We start from the raw sequence: 20,406 nt of genomic DNA on the forward strand, positions 1-20,406 counted from the left end.
GCACTTTGGGAGGTCGAGGCGAGCGGATCATGAGGTCAGGAGATCAAGACCATCCTGGCTAACACGGTAAAAACCCGTCTCTACTAAAAATACAAAAAATTAGCGGGGCGAGGTGGCAGGCGCCTGTAGTCCCAGCTACTCGGGAGGCTGAGGCAGGAGAATGGCGTGAACTCGGGAGGCGGAGCTTGCAGTGAGTCGAGATCGCACCTCTGCACTCCAGCCTGGGAGACAGAGCGAGACTCCGTGTCAAAACAAAAAAAACAAAAAAAACAAAAAAAAAAATTGAGTCCAGGATTTAGTCGGGCGTGATGAGGAGCACCTGTAGTCCCAGCTACTCAGAAGGCTGAGGCAGGAGAAGCGCTTGAACACAGGAGGCGGATGTTGCAGTGAGCCGAGATTGCGACACTGCACTCCAGCCTGGCAACAGAGCAAGACTCCATCTAAAAAAAAAAAAAAAGGTGGAAAGCAATACCTGCCTATTTTGTAAAGCAGTATCTGGAATACGGTAAGGCGAGGATAAATGAGTACATGATAAATAACAGCTACCTGAGGTGGGACTCCAACATTTTGGAGCACTTTTTATTAGTTGTTTATTTTTCCACATCAGCCTAACATATGTATGTTTTTATTAGGGTCATGCTACATTTAAAAGCTATTGAGAAAGAGGAAGGAAATTATGACATGTGTTACAACATGGATGAATGTTGAGGTCATTATGCTAAGTGAAATAAACCAGTTGCAAAAAGACAAATACTGTATGATTCCACTTACATGAGGTGCCCAGAGTGGGCAGATTCACAGAGACACAATGTAGAATGGTGGTTGCCAGGAGCTAGGGGAGGGGAACAGGAAATTATTGTTCAATGGGGATGGAGTTTCGGTTTTACAAGATGAAAGAGGGCCGGAGATGGAGAGTGGTGATGACTGGGCAACACTGACAACCTATTTGATCCCACTGAACTGTCCACTTAAAATGGTTAAGATAGTAAATGTTATGCTGTATGTCTTTTATCGCAAGGGAAAGATCACCTAGGAAGAACTGACACCTTCTTAGGATTCAGTTTTCTATCCTTGATATTGAACAAATATCTTCATATTCATTCAGCTTTGTAATTGTATTCTTCAGGAGCACTTTTACATTTTCCTTATATACATTTGCACATTTCTTATTAAATGTTTTATCTGGGTATTTTCTGTTTTTAGAGACTACTGTAAATATGAGCTTCTATCCCATTTATCTTCAGACTAGCAGTCATTTAAAATATAAAACATTAAGAAGCATCATGAAACAAACCATATATTGCAATAAGTAACTTATAAGGTCAGTCCAGGAAATGCAGAATGAATTAGCTCAGAACCATTTCAGTAAACAAAATTTGTACAGACATTTGTTCCTACCATTAAGTTACTATAATACATGCTAGTTATGTAGTTTCTGAAATCTTAACCACAAAGAGAGATGGCTGTTATTGGAAATAATAAAATACCAAAGCACAATTGGAGATACAGTTGTAAAGGACACAGTTTGTTCTCATTTATAACTCCTCACTGTCTTCTAATGGGTGACCTTAGTCTCTGGAGGACCCGCTGCTTTGCTGATGGCCTAGCTGTGATAATATAAATTAAGCGAATGTTGGGTTGAGTGGGAATAAATGGTTTGGGTAAGAAATAGAAGAGAAGCCTAGACTTCTAGTGAAAGCTCCTGGACTGCGAAAGCCTAGAATGAACTGGGCTGGAAATTGGAGGGGAAAGGAGTGAGAAGGAAGCCCTCTAGCTGGATGGAAAGTTTGGGAGTGGAAGAAAATCCTGCCCTGTGACATTTTAATTCGTGTGTTGAGAACTGGGCCATGTCAACCTTTTCTCAGGTGAAATGGTCCTTACAGGTTGAGAAATCAATCCTTACGAATATTTGCACCTATTTTTTTTTAAAAAGCAATCCATAAACATTGTTATTTTTCCAGAATTGGGTTACTTCTCCCATCATGACTCCCCTCCTGACTGCACAGTGTTACAGTCAATTCTTATTTGTGAAATTTCGTGAGGAACCATTTTAGAAACAAAGTTTCTCTTTCATTTCCAGCAATTGACTCTAATAACCCTGATTCTTGTTGCATTTTGGATGAAGAGAAGGGCCTTGCTGAGGTCATTGCATTTGCTGTGGCCTCCACTCTTGCTCCTCCAGATGACCTCCACATTGCTGGCTTCTTCTTGGGTAAGTTCTTGGCTCTCAGGTCATCATATCTTAGCTTCTTTCTGGGATATACCCATATCTAAAATTACTTTTATTTTTGTTTATTTCTTTGTTGCAGCTTCTCTTCCTAAAAAGCTTTGGTGGAGAGATGAATGTGGATCTTGTTTACTTTGTTAACTGCTATATTCCTGGTTGTCAGAATGGTGCACGTGATAAGGCCTTAATAAATATTTGTTGAATGAACAAATTAATAAGATGTGGTTAAGCCTCTGTATTTCTTTTGCTCCCTTAAGTTGCAATTTGTATCTATGGCATTGGCTGAAGTATAGTTGAGTATAAATGGTTTCATCCTCATTGCAATAATTAAGAAATGTATGACAGTAATAAATTAAGAAAATGACTTTTGAGTTTCCTCTCTGCTCATAGCTTTTTAATATTAAATGACCTTGTGTTCTCACAGAATAACGATAAAACATACATAAAAAATACAGTAAAGCCAAAAACCTCAAACAATTCTAGATGTTAAACATTTAGCAGCACAGAGAAAGAAAGGAAAAATTAGGATGAGAAAGAAAGGAAAAATTAGGGTGAGAAAGAAAGGAAAAATTAGGGTGAGAAAGAAAGGAAAAATTCGGGTGAGAAAGAAAGGAAAAATTAAGGTAGGAAAGAATGGGTGGATTTGGTTTGCACTTGAGAGTATTTTGGTTTTTTTACTTGCTATGAAGGCCCTACTTTTCTTCTTTATATGATGCAGACTGTAATTTCTAGCAATATATTGATTTTAGCCCAGTTATAAAATCTATTTTTAAAAGCAAACATCATCTGCAAAATAGATGAAAAACAGTTCAAAGCAGAAACATTTTTTGTTAATGGGTACAAAAATAGATACAATGAATAGGAATAGATACAATGAATAGGAATCTAGTATTTGATTACACAACAGGGTGGCTACAGTCAGCAATAATTCGTGTACATTTTAGAATAACTGAAGGAGTACAATTGAAATGTTGGTAACACAAAGGAATGATGAATGGTTGAGGTGATGGATGCTCCATTTACCAGGAGGTGATTATTAGACATTGTCTGCCTGTATCAAAATATCTCAGGTACCCCATAAACATATATACCTACTATGTATCCATAAAAATTAAAAATAAAAAAAATTTAAAAAGAAGGAAAGAAAAATGCCTTGGTCAAAGATTTGGAGTTAAATATATTAAATTTTAAAATAAAATTTTATTAGGTTCAAAAATATTTGTCACCAAAGCAATAATATTAATGTAGTGTTATGCCCAGACCGTTTATTCCCCGAAGAAGACCACCAGAGTCCAGAGTCAAAGCTAAGCAGCAAGGATCTTTATTACAGGTTCGAACCTGGAACTCTCCCTCGCTCGCGAAACGAGACGGGCAGGAGAGCTCCCCCACTGAGCTCCGAGTAGTGTTATATAGTCTAAGAAAAGTGGGCATAGAGTTATTATACAAATCAGATATATGATTGGCTAGTGTTTGAACAAGGCGATTTGGCTAACTATGATTGGTTCCCGCCATTTCTGATATTTCGGTTCAACCTTTGAGGCGGGAGAGCAGGTTTATGGCAGCAAGAGTTTATCTTACTTAAACACGTCTTGTGACCTTGTCTCAGAACTTACAAAATCTCTGGTACGTGCAGAAAAACAGGTACTCCCAGAACTTACGAACTCTCTGGTATGTGCAAAGATTAGCAGAACAAAAGGGTGTGTGGCGGGGGGCGGGTACACATCTATCTTTGTGTCCTTTCAGTAGCCCACATTTACTGAATACATTTTAAAAACTAAAAGATGAACATAAAACAACTAGGCATTTAACTGAAGATTCTAGAGGAAAAAAAGCAACAAACAAGAAGAAGAATAAATAAATAAAAATAAATGTGAAAATGAATTTAAAAGCAAGTACACAAATTAAAGGTAAAAGTTAGTAAGTTTGAATACATCAAAATGAAATATGTCTGTTAAGTAAAAGATTCTCAAAAAAGTTAAGGCATACACAATATATTAAGATATTCACAATATTGATAACTAACAAGTATTATCTAGAAAATACAAGGAACTTCTCGGTGGCTCATGCCTGTAATCCCAGCACTTTGGGAGGCCTGAGGTGGGCAGATCACGAGGTTAGGAGATCGAGACCATCCTGGCTAACACGGTGAAACCCCGTCTCTACTAAAAAGATACAAAACATTAATTGGGCACCTGTAGTCCCAGCTACTGGGGAGGCTGAGGCGGGAGAATGGCGGGAACCCGGAAGGCGGAGCTTGCATCCAGCCGAGATTGCGCCACTGCACTCTGGCCTGGGCCAAAGAGCGAGACTCCGTCTGAAAAAAAAAAAAAAAAAAAAACAAAAGAAAAAAGAAAATACAAGGAACTTCTTCAAACGAACAATAGTATCAGCTATCACCACAGCAAGTGAAACACTCTGGAAGAAAATGAGGAGCAGATTCCTAGGAAGCGGCATGGATAGCAAGCAAGCACATCAATAGATGGTCAACCACATAATAGAGTGCTTCACAGGAAAGCCCCCCGATCTTAGAGCTGGCCGCAAGCTTTGATATGCAAATGAAGGCCATTAGAAACTGGATCCACCCAAACATGGCGATTCCTGCCCTCTTCTTCCTGCCCTTGGCCTCACATGTGCCTGGCAGCATGGCCGCTCCCATGTATCTCCACCTGTGTAGAACATCATGGCGCCCTATATTTGCATATTAAGAGGCTAGGGTGGGAGGTCCAGCTTTTTCCACCAGCTATGTGAGTGACATGCCTGGTCAAACCAGTTTCCTGAGCCCTATGCAAATCAGACACTACCCCCTCCAGCCTCCTCATACAAGCAGCCACTTTTCCGAGGCACACAGGGTTTCCTCTCTTGGCTTTGGAACCCCCCGCCTCAGTCCCTGTATGCAGGAGCGTCATTGTTCTTTCTTGCCTATTAAACTCTCTGCTCCTTAAAACTACCACCAAAAACAAAAACAAAAGCAAAAAAAAACATAGTGCTTCAATGAAAACGGGAAACCATTTTATCCCTGTCATTGTAAATAATGAGAAAATCTGATATTACCATATATTAGCAGGATTTTGACGAAAATTACAGTCTTCTTGCACCGTAGGTGAAAATGTAAAATGATACAGCCAATCCGGAGAGCAACCTGGGAATAACTGGAGAGACGGCATGTGTGTGCACACAACAAGCTGGCAGTAGTTCTGCCCAGTATCACCCATGGCTAGTGAGTAGAATTTTGGTTTTGAAGGGAAAATTGCTGTCAAGTCCCCAAACAAGGGTGAACTTGGCAACAGTCTTTTCACGGGATTTGTTTTGTTATGCAGTCTAGGTACTTGACACCCTTCCAGATGATGGGGCTTGGGAATTTGTGTCAGCTTTCCCCAGTCTCACATAGATGCTCAGGGGACCATGTTAGAGGATATTTATTGAAGAGATGTACATGGTAGCAGCTGTTTATTTGTAGGGCATGGATAAGTAAAATATGGGGCAGATACGCAGCAGAACACTGCACTGCTGTTAGAAGAGATGGACTGGATGAGCATTGTGGTAGGCTGAATAACAGTGCTCCAAAAATGGCTACATCCACATGTCCACAACCTTTGCAGCTGCCCTTAGGTTAGCGATCTTGAGATGGGGGTGGTGATCCTGGGTTCCTAAGGTGAGCCAATGTGATAACAAGGCTCCTTATCAGAGGGAGGCAGTAGGATCAACAGTCAGGAGTGGAACATGTGATGAAGGAAGTAAAAGGTGGGCGTGAAGCAAGCAATCAGCCATGAGCCAAGGAATGTGGGTGGCCTCAGAACCTCCAGAAAGGACCAATTCCTAAAGTCAATAAAGGGCTCATTGACTTTAGCCCAATGAGACTGATTTTGGACTTCTGACCTCCAGGACCGTAAGAGAAAATTTATTTTTTTTTTTTGGTGGAGGCATAACTAAGAATCTTTATTGATGGACATTTACATTGTTTTCAATCTTACCCTTTTAAATAGATCACAAAATGTACATATGTCATTGTGTATGTGTTAGTTTATCTTTAGGATAAATTTCTAGAAGTGCCTGGTTAAAGCACATACAGTCTTACATTTTTGATAGATTATTTGTAATTTTGCCACATTGCCCTCCAGAGGGTTCGTAACTATTACATTCCTGCTTGTTTTCCCACAGTCTTGCCAAGATAGTCACCAAACTTCTGGATTTTTGACCTTCTAATGAGAGAAAAGTAATATTTCCAAGTATTTTTAATTTGCATTCCTTTTGTAAGTCAACATTGATCATCTTTTCACATGTTTAAAAATCATTTGCAGTTATTTTCCTGTGAACAATCTGTTCATATTCTTTGCTCATTTTTCTACAGGGTTGATGGCCTTATTGATTTGTAGGAGCTCTTTATGTAAGAGATTAGCCCTTTGTAATAGGAATTGTGAATTTTAGCAAAATATTTATGACTTCTAACCTAGGTTATCATTCATTTATTTGCTTTGCCTATAGGTGTGTGTGTGTGTGTGTGTGTTTGTGTGTGTGTCTGTTGGCATAGAGGATTTGTAGGTTTTTGTATAGTCACTGTAACAATCATTGTTATGGCTTCTGGATTTTAGGTAATAGACCTTCCCACTTACAGGTTATAAAAGAAATGTGCTACATTTTAGATAATTTTTTTTTTGTTCTTTGAAGCCACTAAGTTTGTAATAAGTTATTAGAGCAGCATTAGGAAACTAACATAAGCATACAAGGTGTGTAGATGTTAAAATCAAGCAGTTGAGTAAAATAAATTTTAAAACATATGACATTTTTTTCTAGGATACACACAGACCCAAGGACTATAAGAAGTATATTCAGGAAAAGGGAATGGGAGTGAAGATGATGGTAGAGTGAAAAGACAAAATAATTAAAATAGACTGTCTTGTCCAGAGTAAGTGTGATATGAGCCATAAAGAAGACAGTATAGTGAACACATCTCTGCATCTGAGATCTCCCATAACACTCCTCCTATCAAATTGAAAACAAAGAAAGAAGGAAAACAATGGAATAGAACTGGCTGAAAAACACAGAGCTGGTTCTACGGAAAGACTTAGGTAAACCCCTGGCTTTTGTGACCACAGAAGAAAGGGAAAGGGAAGAAAACTGGGTAACATTATCATTTGGTGTAAAAAATTGGTTTGGCTGCAGATATAGAAGATACTTAGAAATTAAATACTACTTAGATGAAAAAACATTTTTTGAGGAGAATTGTAAATTACCAAAATTGATCCAAGGAATGGCTTAAAAAGCCCCAATGTGGTGGAAAATCAAAGAGGAATTTAAAATGTTCTCCCAAATCTAATCCTCCAGAAGCCAGATCCAGAGATTTCAAAAATAACCTAATTTCATCAATATCTTCAATAAATAGGTGAGTCCTTAATCTGTTCTGCAATGTGGAAAATGACAAAAACCTTCTGTCCTACCCCTAATAGTAAGCCCAGGGAAGATTAGCAGTGTGATAAAGAGGAATTCCTGTTTAAGAAGCAGGTGACCTGTTTTCTTTTTTTTTTTTTTTTGAGACAGAGTCTCGCTCTGTCGCCCAGGCTGGAGTGCAGTGGCCGGATCTCAGCTCACTGCAAGCTCCGCCTCCCGGGTTCACGCCATTCTCCTGCCTCAGCCTCCCGAGTAGCTGGGACTACAGGCGCCTGCCACCTCGCCCGGCTAGTTTTTTTTTTTTTGTATTTTTTAGTGGAGACGGGGTTTCACCATGTTAGCCCATGTTGGGATGGTCTCGATCTCCTGACCTCGTGATCCGCCCGTCTCGGCCTCCCAAAGTGCTGGGATTACAGGCTTGAGCCACCGCGCCCGGCTGGTGACCTGTTTTCTAAGCATGCACATTCCACTTGTAAACTGGATGCTCTTGAGCAGTTATCCTAATATCCCCCTGCCTTATATACTCGTCTGTCAAACAGGTGTTTAATAAATGCTGACATTAGCTCTGCCCTTCATCTCCCAGCTGTTCTCTGATCTTCACTATTGGGTTTGCTGTTGCCTCCCCTCCCCCTATAATTCAGAGCACATATAGACTGGGGCTATATGCAGTCAGAATTGGCTCAGACACTGGAATGGGATGGAGCCTATATCCATAGGCTATATCCATAGTCTCCACAGGCTGGGATGGAGCCTATATCCATCCATAGGCTCCATCCCAGTCTGGTGTCTGAGCCAATTCTGACTGCATATAGCCCCCGTCTACTCTTCCCCATCTCTTCAATCCAAGACAGACTTTATCTTTGTGACTTTCATAGATTCTGGATGAAGAGGAGGCAGGGCTGACCACTGAACACCAACACTATTCCCTAGCAATCAAAGCTCCCCACATCCCACACTGTTCACCTCATCCCCCAAATAGCTTCATTTTCATGTCAAGGATTCTGTCTTTCTTCTTGCCAATCTGTCCATTTTTAGTCCAGGGTTTCCTGACTTGGTGACTATGGACACTAGAAGGTTGCAGGTATCAGTAGCAAGGGATTTCAGAATGCTTTCTTATACAAATGTTATCTGTAGATTGAATATCTCATACACATAAGTGTTGCTATTTTTCCAAATGAACTTCTATCAGTCTGAGTTCAAGCAAGAGACAGAAACCACATGGTAATGTAAATCAAGAGAAGTTTAATATAAAAAAATTATTCAGCGGTGATAGAAGAGTACCTATAACAATGTAAAGAGAACTTTCAAGGGTATCTGAGGATTGAGGGAGAGTACCCAAGGAAGGACAACTTGGAAAGAGGGTTCTCTGCCTAAGGCTGGGGTTCAGGCCTTGTTGGAGAAGGTGTATTTGCAGTCCACCAGATGTCAGAGAAGCCTCCTATTTTCCAGGACCAGAGCTGTTCCATAGCTGCTGGGCAAATAGGATGCAATCTCTTGGAGCACAGGCACACTGAGGCTGTGGCTAAGTGCATAGTCAGGCCACTGCTGGGGACATGAGGCCTGGAGCACACAGTGCCTGTGTTGCAGGGCTGTGAAGTGGCCACAGGCTCAGGATCAGGCCAAATAGTCAGTGAGGGACTGTGCCTCTGGGCAGATGGTAGGGGCAGGGCACACAGCGGGATGGTCTTATACATAGCACCACTGATGGATAATGCAGCTGGAGCAAGAAGAAGAAAAGTAGCACACCAGAATCAGGAAGAGAAACTTGCTTTCTTTGCAATGCTGCTCCAGTGGCATCTGCTGACAAAGCTTAACGCTGTGCTCACTGTAAAGGAGAAATGCTTAAAGAGTTTAGTGCATGTTTGTAGAGCAGCTGCTGAAGAAATCTGGAACAAAGAGGTAATAAATTGAAAACTGGCATAGCGCTGGTAGAATTAGTGAAATATAAATTTATGTTAAATCTCTGCTGATTCCTAGTTGATTTTTATCGTTATATATTTTTAATGAACAGATTTTTATTGTTATATATTTCTCAATTAACAGATATAAAGAAGATGACAATTAGCATGTGGGGAGTCCACAAGACATTTTGATGTGAAATGTGGGTCCTTCTTCTTGACAAGGTGGGAATATGCTGCTCTAGCAAGACTGCAGTGATGAATCCCAGGTGACGCCCACCTGTTGGCTTGACTCTAAAATAGCGTCTTCCTGTCCAGCTGTCGGGTTTTTGTAACTCATACTCTTAACTCTAGTGTGAATCATTTGCATAAATTATGGTTGCAATTCCTGAGCTCCTGGTGTATCACTTCTTGACCTTCTGAGTCCCAGGATGCAATTAGCCCTGCAAATACCTGACCTTTTCTCTAACTATCTGTTCATTGTCTCAAAAAGCAGTCTGGCCACTTGTCCTTCTCATGAACTAGGACAATTGATTGAATGAATGAGTGAATGAATGAATGCCTGTCCCCCTCCTCCATGGTTTTGAGAATTATTATTAAAAATGCATATAAAGCCTATGTCGAAATGTACCAAGCAGCATAAATCATCATAACTGTTATTACTGATAATAGCCACACTTTTAAATGAGGCTTTATTTGCCTTTCAGTAGATCTCATTTGCAAATGGTGGTTTAAAAAAAAAAAATAAGTGGTTTCTACTTATAACCAAGCTCATTGGTAACTAAGCAATTCAAAAATTCTGTGGCATATATATTGTCAACAAGACTCTGTTTTTAGACTTTGCTCACTTGCAAACCCATGTCTAAACATTGCAGCTATAGCAACATGCAAGCCCAGGTGCTAAATCACCTGGGAAGATAGAAACCATCTCACATTGCATCTAAGAACTCTGACCTGAATTATATTTTCCAGGAAGTAGGTGAGAGTAGGGGAGAGGAAAGAAGAAGGGAGAATTAAGAGCAAAAGTTAGTTTCATTTAAACTAAAACAAGTAGGTCAGCTGACATTGTGCTAAGTGAGCCTGCTCACTTTTCAGGTTAAAGTTTTTCCTTAAACTCAATTTTTTGGTAAAAGAAAAAAGAATAAGACAACTCCGGGATACAAATTGTGAAACTTGTAATGATGATGTGATACCTTAATTTGGTTAAAATGCATGACAGTGTAAGTCAGGACAACCTTCGGCTGACACAAATGAGGAGTTATGCTCAAGTGCACAAAAGCTTTCCCATGAGCCACTTGTTTTTGGTTTTAATAAGGCTTCATCTCTTTAAGTGGATTACCAGTAAATTCTTCTGCTAGTTAATACTAGAAAACAAATGGGAAGCCTGAGGTTTTTCCCCACAAGATGGCTATTTCTAATATCAAGATTGTCACAGCCATTTAGGGGATGGGAGCACAAAGTCAAGAGAAAGCATCAAAAAGTGTTTTGGGGTCGGGAAGTAACATGAAGAAACTCGTGCTTAAAGAAGAATATGTTTGCAGGTTCGTGATGTACACAGCTAAGCAGCCTAATAAACCGATATAGTAATTCAAGTATAAAAGCCCTCAGAAGTTAACTAGTCAAGCCCCTTTCTAGTACAAAGGAGGAAACTGAGCCCCAGAGATTAGAGAGGAACTTGCCTAAAATCTCTTACCTGGTTGTTGGCAGAGCTGTGTACGTCTCGTGACCAGTCTAAAAAGTTTTGGCTACTATTCTTTTCACCAAATGTCACTGAACTTTAGAGGTGACATGACATTCTCATTTTTAATATTTTATATTTTGAGGTGATCTAAGAGTTGCAGATCCCAGGTGGTTATTTTTCTTTGGGATCTTAGTTATAAATGTTCTTTTCTCTAACTGCAACCTCCTTATAGATTTCCTCTCTCTTTCCTCCAAGTCTACTCCAGTTGCTTTTCTTTTTCTTTTCTTTTCTCTCTCACTCTCTCTCTTTTTTTTTTTTTTTTTTGGCGGTGGGGGATGAAGTCTCGCTCTGTTGCCCAGGCTGGAGTGCAGAGGTCTCAGCTAACTGCAACCTCGGCCTCCTGGGTCCAAGCAATTCTTATGCCTCAACCTCCTGAGTAGCTGGGAATACAGGCTCACATCACCACTCCCAGTTGATTTCTGTATTTTTAGTAGAGTCGGGGTTTCGCCATGTTGGCCAGGATGGTCAATCTGGCGACTTGAACTCCTGGCCTCAAGTGATCCACGTGCCTTGGCCTCCAAACGTGCCAAGATTATAGGCGTGAGCCACCATACCCAGTCTACTGCAGTTGTTTTCAAACCAATCATAGCATAACAATTTTGTAACATTAGACATATTTCTTAGCTATTTTGTGTCTCAATTTCCACCATAATATAGAGAAAACAATACCACCTACCTCATGGGGCTGTTTTAAGAAAAATTAGTTAACATATATATAATACTTAGCGCCTGGCATATCAATGCTATATAAATTTTACCTATTTTTAGAGATAGAAATGTAAGAGAAAGAGTTTTTGTGATACTTTGTTTATTTGTCCTATTCTGAAAAGTTCATGACACCTGAACCTGATTTTACATGAGCTGATAAAGACTTGCTTGAAGGTCCTGAAGTTAATTCCATTCTTAAGGACTGCATAGTGAGCCTCCAAAATGCACATGGGATGTTGCAGGGGAAGGTCTAGGATGGAAAAGATGGAAGGAAATGTCAGCTGGGGGATTGGGTGAATAAGAAGGTGAGAGATTAGAGAGAGGGAGAGACCCATGTGAGGAGCAAAGAGCAGCAACTCTTTTAATCCCAAGGAGTGTGTGTGTGTGTGTGTGTGTGTGTGTGTGTGTGTGTGTGTTCCAGGTATGGTATTATGATCACAACTGCGATATTATATTCATCTGATGCTCAAATCTCCAACCGCTCACCTCTTATGTGAGTAAAAGTTCTGTATCTCCGATAGTCTGTGAGACATCTTCCCAGGAATATCCAGCTATTCACTCAGCACAACATGAGTTCATTTTTTTAGAGCCACCTCTGTTCAAAAACCCTATTTATGCCATCAGTAACACCTTCCCTCCAATCACTCAGGCTTAAGATCTGTATTTATTTGCAACTCTTTACTCTTAAAATTTAAGCTGTAATGTATGCTAGGTAAGTGATCATGAGTAGACTATTTATATTTCTGATCTTTGTTTACTTACTTGTAAATCATAGTTAATTTTAACCACCATATAATAGTTGTTGAAAAGAATAATAGAACTACTACAGTAGTAGTATTTTTCTTTTCAACAACCAGTACAAGGTAGTGGAATTAACTACTAAAAACTATTACCATAGTATTAGTAGTAATGTGGCAGAATAGTATTAATATTAGTAAGAATAAGTATATGGTATTAGAAATACAATACTACTCATAATAATGGCTAACATTTATTAAGTTCTATTTTCTCATTTAATCCTCATAACCACTCTATTGGGCAGGTTGTATTTTTATCCTTAGGTCATAGAATAAGAAAATGAGGCTTATGGAGGCTCATTCACCTGTTCAGTAAATGTTTACTGGGTGTCTAGTCTGTGCCAGGAACTCTTCTAGAAGCTTGAGATTCACCACTACAGAAGATAAGGTCCTCACTCTTATAAAACTTACAACCTAGTGGGGAAAACCAAGTCAACAAATGAAACGATTACAAACTGTGAAGAATCCTGTGAAGTAAACAACAGAGTCTTGTGAGAGGGAGTAACAGGTGGCTGGGCCTGCTTTAGGTAGAGTAAGTCATGAAGGCATCTGGAGGAAGGTGACCTTTAAGCTGAGACATAGGGATGAGGAGGATTCAACCCTGAAAAGGCCTGAGGGGAGAGTGCCAAGGCCTCTGAGCAGGAAGGAGCTGGCATACTTGAGAGACTTCAAGACAGGCAGGGGCTGAAGAAAAGTAGGGGCAGGAATGTTGGGGAGGATAAGGATAGGGAGGAGGGGCCTGGCCTAGAACATGGAGAGCTCCATGCACCACGGCCAGCAGTTTGGAGTTTTATTCACATGCAGTGGCAAAGCTAAATACAGTGAAAGCTGAGCAGCGAGTGGCTGATCTAAGTTAAAACTTTTAAATATTCCTCTGGCTTTATTGTGGCAAAAGGGTGTATGAGATAAACCTGGGATACTAAATAGGCACCTATTGCAGTAGTCGAAGCAGGAGATGATGGCGCTTGGACCAAAGGAGCGAGGAGAGATGGATACAAGGGGATAGGTGGGGCCTATGTTTCAGCTGAGAGCTGTAGAGGAAAGCGAGGAGAAGGGAGGAGCCAGAAAGATGTTTCTAGCTTAAGCAACTGGGTGAATGGCAGTGCCAATAACAGAGTTAGGAGGACCAGAGTAGTAGAAACAGGTGTTAAGAAAGAGAAATGGGACATACAATCAAGAGCTCTATTTTGGCCATGTAAAAAAAAAAGATGATCCAATCGTCAATTAGAGAGTCGAATACAAGAATCTTGATGAGGAATCTGGCTAGTGGTAAAAATATGGGATTATCTGCATATACACTGTTTAGAACCATTGGCCTGCAGGAGAAAATACACAGAGAAGAGAAGGTGCCTCTGTTCTGAGCTCTGTGGAGCCCAGACATTTCTGAGACAGGCAGAAGAGAAGAATCCAGGTGTGTGAGAAGGGAAGCTTGTCCCACAGCACCCGGTTAGTAAGGAACTGACTGCCGATGCAACATTTTTGAGGAGTCTTACAGAGTGCCCTGCCCCCTGCAACCTCAATTACTGCAATAGCTCCTTCCGCCTCAAGCTCCTCAGTCTGACTTTCAAGGCCGGCTTTGACTCTTCTCTCCTTTTCCAACCTACTTCTGACACCACAAATATTCCTACACACCCTATAACTTACAAAGCTCTAGAAGCCTGTAGGATGCACTTTTATGTAACAGTAACCATTGCAATGATAACATTCATTCATTCAACACATATCGAGTGCTTGCTGTGTATCAGGCCCCCTTCCAGCCTCCGAGGAGACTCCAGACAACAAAGTCTCTGCTCTTGTGGGTTGACAATGGGGAGGGGGCTTCTCTAGTCTGTTTTTTTTTTCCATAGATCCCTTATTGGTCACACTCATTTCCATCTCTACAAATGTTCCCTCCTTCCTTCTCAGCCTCTTTCCTCCCCTCCACTTATCCAAATCCTCCATTTTCCATAGAAGCCAGCCAGGCTGAAAATAGCATGTTATGTTCCCACATGTGAGCACTGATATATCTAAACATAAACACTACCTTATCACCGCTACTTCCTCCCACAGAGATGCACACCTACTACCGAGAGACCTCCAAACAGAGACATCAACATAGAAACCTCCGCAGAGATAACCAGATCTCCATATTGCAAACCCATGCAAAAAGTAACCTAGAGAAACAGACGCCCAGATGAAGAGGGGTGTGAGTACAAGCTTTGGTGAGTAAAACCAAAGGTGAATTTAGGGGGAAATGGGTACCGTAGAGAAAATGAATAGGGCTAGAGGAGATAGAGGAGAGGGTAAATAAAGGTCAACAAAGCAAGTTTAGGACATTCAGGCAGAATGCTAAGCCTGGATAGCCCCTAAAGGGCTTTTGGTGGTATTCTGAGCTCCCATGCCTAGCTCATTACCTACTGCCAAGATGAAAAGGCAGGGCTAGCCATGTTCAAAGCTTTTCTCAGGAGCCCAAATTCAGGGAAAGGCTGTTGCAAGGAAGGTCAGTGCATCTCCATCCAGCACAGGCTATATTAGGGAAATTTCACTGGGTGTTAACCTATTTAACACTAAAGCCTTCTCAACGATGTAGATTAGTCTAATGCTCTCTGATGGGGTTACGTAAGTAATTCTCTCCTCCGCTTACCTATAGCTAACAAACAACTTCCATTAGCACAAGTGACCTGGTCAAATAGTGAATTGTGATTTAGTACATGCGAAAACTCATCTATATCAAACAGTGGGGCACTGATTAGTTTCCTTCTATTCCAGCAGATGGAGCTACCGCCTGGAAGGACTCAGTGTGCTTCAGTGGCTGATGCCCACTCCTCAAAAAACAAAACCAAACCCAAAACAGCAAGTGGTGTAGAGAGAAACAAGAATTACCAAAAGGGAAAAATTACTTGGTCTAGAATTATTTTGTGATTGTCCAACTACCTGCACCAGTGTCTGACCGATAACCCATACTCAGTAGATAGTGAATGAATACATGTGACATAATCTGATGACCAGACTGTAGCTTGAGTTTAGAATAGTAATTCTGTCTGCCTTTTTCTGCTTTGTTTTTCACTCCTGTCCCTTTGATCTTTGTATATTCCTATCCTTTGGACACCTACCTCCATCAAAATGTCACAGAAAAATTCTGTGAAACCTGACTGCAGGGTCAAAGTGATGTCAAAGGGAGGTTTGGGGAGAGGCACGTGATAAAAATAGCCCAGCTGAGGTTCCCATCTGTTTCCCATGCCGTAGCACTATGCCCTAGGCGGTGTTTCTCGAAGTATTTCCCCAGCGTCTGCATCAGTATCAGCTGGGTTGTTTGTCAAAAATTCCAATTCCCAGGCCACACCCCAAAGAATCTGATTCAGTGCTGCTGGGCTGGGGCACTCTAAGTAGTTCTGCAAAATGCAGCTTGAGAATCCCACTTGTAGGTTAAGGAGAGTGAACAATCTTTTATCCTTAATCCTGAAATCTAAAGAGTAGTGAAAACTGAAAACTGCTAGGCTTTCAGAACTCATTTTGGTGGCAAAATCTGATCCATGAAGTGACATCACACTATAAATGATCCTTATTTATTGCACATAATGTGGACATTCACACACTTTGCTGCAGAAATATTAGTGTGTTTGATTAGAAGTAGCTTTCCCTGACCCTACTGGGAATGTTAATGGATGTATAGTAGGTACACTGTGCTGAACTGTCTTTCTAAAATCCAAAGAATTCTTTTTTTTTTTTTTTTTTTGAGGTGGAGTTTCACTCTATCGCTCAGGCTGGAGTGCAGTGGCGTGATCTCTGTTCACTGCAACCTCCGCCCCCTGGGTTCAAGCGATTCTCCTGACTCAGCCTCTTGAGTAACCGGGATGATAGGCGCGTGCCACCATGCCCGGCTAATTTTTTGTATTTTTTCTGTAGAGACGGGGCTTCACCATATTAGCCAGGATAGTCTCAATCTCTTGACCTCGTGATCCACCTGCCTCAGCCACCCAAAGTGCTGGGATTAGAGGCGTGAGCCACTGCGCCCGGCCCAAAGAATTCTTGAATTCAGAAACACACTTGACTTTAGGGGGTTCAAGTAAAGGGCACCTGTACTAAATCCTCATGTGCAGTCTCTAGGTGGTGTTTGAAGCAGTACTATTTGATTCTTTTAACAAAAAAAGCCTAATAAAAGGAATGTTGGTTTGGGAGCCAGAAGACTTCATCTTTCTGGCTTCAATTCTCTACCCTGAGAAGCAGATGGCATTTGCATCTTCTGTCTCTAAAATTTTGATTCCACACCTTCTTGCTTTCTTAAGAAATGTTCAGACATTACTGCCATAAAGATGAGATTGTTTTGTATTGTTGTTTGTATTACAAATTTAGAAAGGTAAAAATTGTTTTCTTTCTCATAGGTTTCCAGCAGATTCTTGGCTGACATTTCTGTCAGTGATGTGAAAGGATATTTACCCAGATTCTATAGATATTTTGGTTAAGCACTCAACAAACCTACAATGAAACTACCAGCATACAAAAGCAATTGTGAACTCCAGAGAGTGCTAGAAAACATTATGGAAGACGGTATGGTTTATGTTAATTATAGAGGACTAAAGAGATGTAAAATAGGAGAACTGAAAAAGCCTCCACTTCCAGTGGCTCTTAGCGTGTAATTAGTCCAAGGGGCAGCAAGCTGCCTTCTAGCAGAATCCTTGTGATCCCAAAGCCTGCATGAGCGGGGCCCCTCTCTAGTGCTTTATACAGTAATTAATATTTAAATGATCTTGCTAAAGCCCTGTCAAGTCCTGAAACAAGATTTTGAAAAACAAAAAAAACCCATAAAACACAAAATGAACAAAAACATGAGCTCTGAGTTTGCTCTGTTGAAAGCAATGGGTGGAATTGCGTCTCCCCATAATATGTATGTTGAAGTCCTAACCTCCAGTACCTTCGGGTGTGACCTTATTTGGAGATGCAGACATTACAGAAGTAATGAAGTTAAAGTGAGGTCATTGGGATGGGCCCTAACCTGATACAACTGGTAATTTGGACACAGACACGTTCAGGCAGAACACCATGTGAACATAAAGGTGGTCATCCACAAGCCAAAGGGGAGAGGCCTGGAACAGATCCTTCCCTCACAGGCCTCAGAAGGAACCAACCCTGCCAACATCTTGAGCTTGTACTTCTGGCCTCCAGAACTGTGAGACAACAAATTTGTGATCTTTTGTTACAATAACCCTAGCAAAATACACTGTGACACCCAGTTTCTAATCTGATGACAAAGGGAGGCATCTACAGTCTCTGAGGATGTGTGTATTTGGGTACTCATTTCACCACTGTCCCACTACCATTTATGTCCTATTCTTTGTTTTCCATTTGTTTCATCTTTCTAATTTTATCTTCTATTTTTAAAAAAGTTTACTGTACTAGACATAACTTTATACGCTGTCTGAAATTCTTCTCAGGTTTACAAATGATATAAATTCATAAACAAAGATTATCTGACCTTAAGCACATATGGCATACGTGGTTGGGATGAAACAACTAACTAGCAAAATATTACTTTATAAAACAAATTAAACAGCAAAAAATTAAATAGTAAACTCCAACTCTCCTGGACCATTAGAGGAGGAACTGCAAGGGATGACGAAGATTTCATAGAGCAAATGATTTCTGCACTCTGGGAAAGAATTCTTCAGGCAGCACACCACTTTAAAATGGTGCTTGACTCACCGGAACATCAGGGCTGTCTTCAACTTTTCACAACACAGAGCAGAGAGAGAGGAAGATCACTTCTGGATGGAGTGTGGCAGGAATTTTGTGAAGTGTATAAAGAAGCTAGCAAGTGTATAAAGAAGATAGCCATTTACTAAGCATCTGCTATGTAGCAGGCACTCTGCTAGACATTTGTTATGGAATGAATCGTTTAATCCTTATAATAAACTTGCAAGGATATATTTTAGCCCACCCACATTTAAAACCAATAAATATGTGGCTTAGAAAAGTAAATTAACTTGTCTAAGATCAAGTAATTAGTAAAAAGTTGAGCTGGGATTTGATATAAAGAAAAATCTGATCTAAACTTGACAAGATTTCTGCTTCTCCAAATTGCCTCCTTAAAGTTTACACATTGTTTGGTCTCTTCCATACACATCAAAATTATCAATACCTATAGAAATGTCTGATGAAAAGTCTTCCCTTAAATTAGAATATTTAGAAACTTTAGGCCCAGAGACTAAGAAATATGTGAAGTTAGTATAAAAGTATGTAAAATGTTTGTAAAGAAATGATGATACTTTCGTAGACCAATGTGGCATGTAAAACATGGGCCACAGAGGAAGATTAAGAAAAAAAAATATGCAATCATAATAATAAAAGTGGAGTTACTCCAGACTATGCTTTTTGCCAATTCTTTAGTGAGAAGGGATTGATAGTTAATTACAGAACCACTTTCTATATTAATTCTAGATATTATATTCTAATGCTTAGAAAGTAGACTGTGGAAGAACTAATAATTGCCCTCCCGGACCCAATCTCTTCTTCTCATAAGAGAATTTATGGTTGCCCAGCTAAAGCTTCTATTTTGCAGCACTCTTTGCAGATAGATATAGCTATGGACTCAGTTCTGGCCAGTGGACTCTGAATAAAGGTACTGTGTGACACTGTTGGCTGTGCTCTAAAGCTAAGGGATGTGCCATCTCATCCCCTTTGTTGTGCTCCCTTTGTTGGCTGGGAAACTGGTAGGGTAATAGGAGTTAAGCCAGCCATTACAGACTTTCAGATGGAAACCAGTTGTTGAGGATGAGAGAGCAACATAAAGAAGACCCTCAAGATTGTGGGGCTAATTTACCAGCCTGAATTGCCAACCTGCGTTTTTGTATTACAGGAAAATAAAGTGTGTGTTTTTAAAGCCACAGTTATTTTGAGTCTCATTGTAACTGTAGCCAAACCAATAATCTAACGAATAAACTATATTCTAACTAATAATTAAACAGAACACTCCATTCCCCAAATCTCCTGAATACGAATGTATGCAAGAATTCTCCATGTAGAACTATATCACTTATTTTGGTATTCATATTATGGTCCATTTTCTCCTGACAACTCATTAGGACTTGTCATTTCCTTGGTTTCTGAACTCTCTTCAACGAAAAGTCTGCCAAGGGATTCTGGCTTCTCACGTTGTCTTAGGAGTATCTTGACTGGGTCCAGAAACCCTGGGTCATTCCTTTTAAGTGCAGGATAGGTACAACTGGGAAAGTGAAGACACTATAGGATGATCTAATATTTATTAGTGATTTTGTTTATGCCCAAACAGTCCAAAAAGTGTCTGGAAATTTCTTCCATAATCTGATTTATAAGAACCCTTTGAAACCTGGGCAGCATGTTGGATCAGGATTTTCTCAGACTTGTCTGAGGTTTTTAGATCTAGTACATGGGCAGCTTCCTGAAGAGGGGTACAGGGGGAAGCATGTGTGTGGAGGAGGTGCTATAACCAGAATTCCCCTATAGTTGCCTTTTCTAAAATAGGGTTTAGAGAAGATGTGGGAGGAGTCCCCCTAAACCACTAAAATGTCTCAGTTGTAAAACTGATGACTCTTTGGTGAGCACACAAAGCCAACAGCTTCACGTTCTATAGTCCATTTAGACGAAGAAAGAAAAAGTAAAAGGGCATTTACCCAATTTCTGTGGATGATTGAACAG

The 20,406-nt window shown here is 40.4% G+C and overlaps 2 long non-coding RNA genes across 3 annotated transcripts in view; one reads left to right on the forward strand and one right to left on the reverse strand.

Annotated features, from left to right (window-relative positions):
* The first annotated feature begins 443 nt into the window (after positions 1–443).
* Positions 444–16,499, forward strand: LOC103883996. 2 transcript variants are annotated; one of them, XR_002521745.2, is made up of 4 exons: positions 444–2,212; positions 9,656–9,779; positions 14,806–14,957; positions 15,505–16,499. It is a non-coding gene; the product is annotated as an uncharacterized LOC103883996 (long non-coding RNA). The 2 variants fall into 2 exon arrangements; XR_001902117.3 differs by lacking the exon at positions 444–2,212 and adding an exon at positions 7,953–9,511.
* The window catches only part of LOC116275354, a 55,444-nt gene continuing 46,928 nt past the window's right edge, over positions 11,891–20,406 (reverse strand). The window contains exon 3 of the long non-coding RNA XR_004184398.1: positions 11,891–12,209. This is a non-coding gene — a long non-coding RNA (uncharacterized LOC116275354). The remainder of the gene's footprint in view (positions 12,210–20,406) is intronic.

This window comes from Papio anubis, chromosome 6 (assembly GCF_008728515.1).
Source record: "Papio anubis isolate 15944 chromosome 6, Panubis1.0, whole genome shotgun sequence".
Lineage (NCBI taxonomy): Eukaryota > Metazoa > Chordata > Mammalia > Primates > Cercopithecidae > Papio > Papio anubis.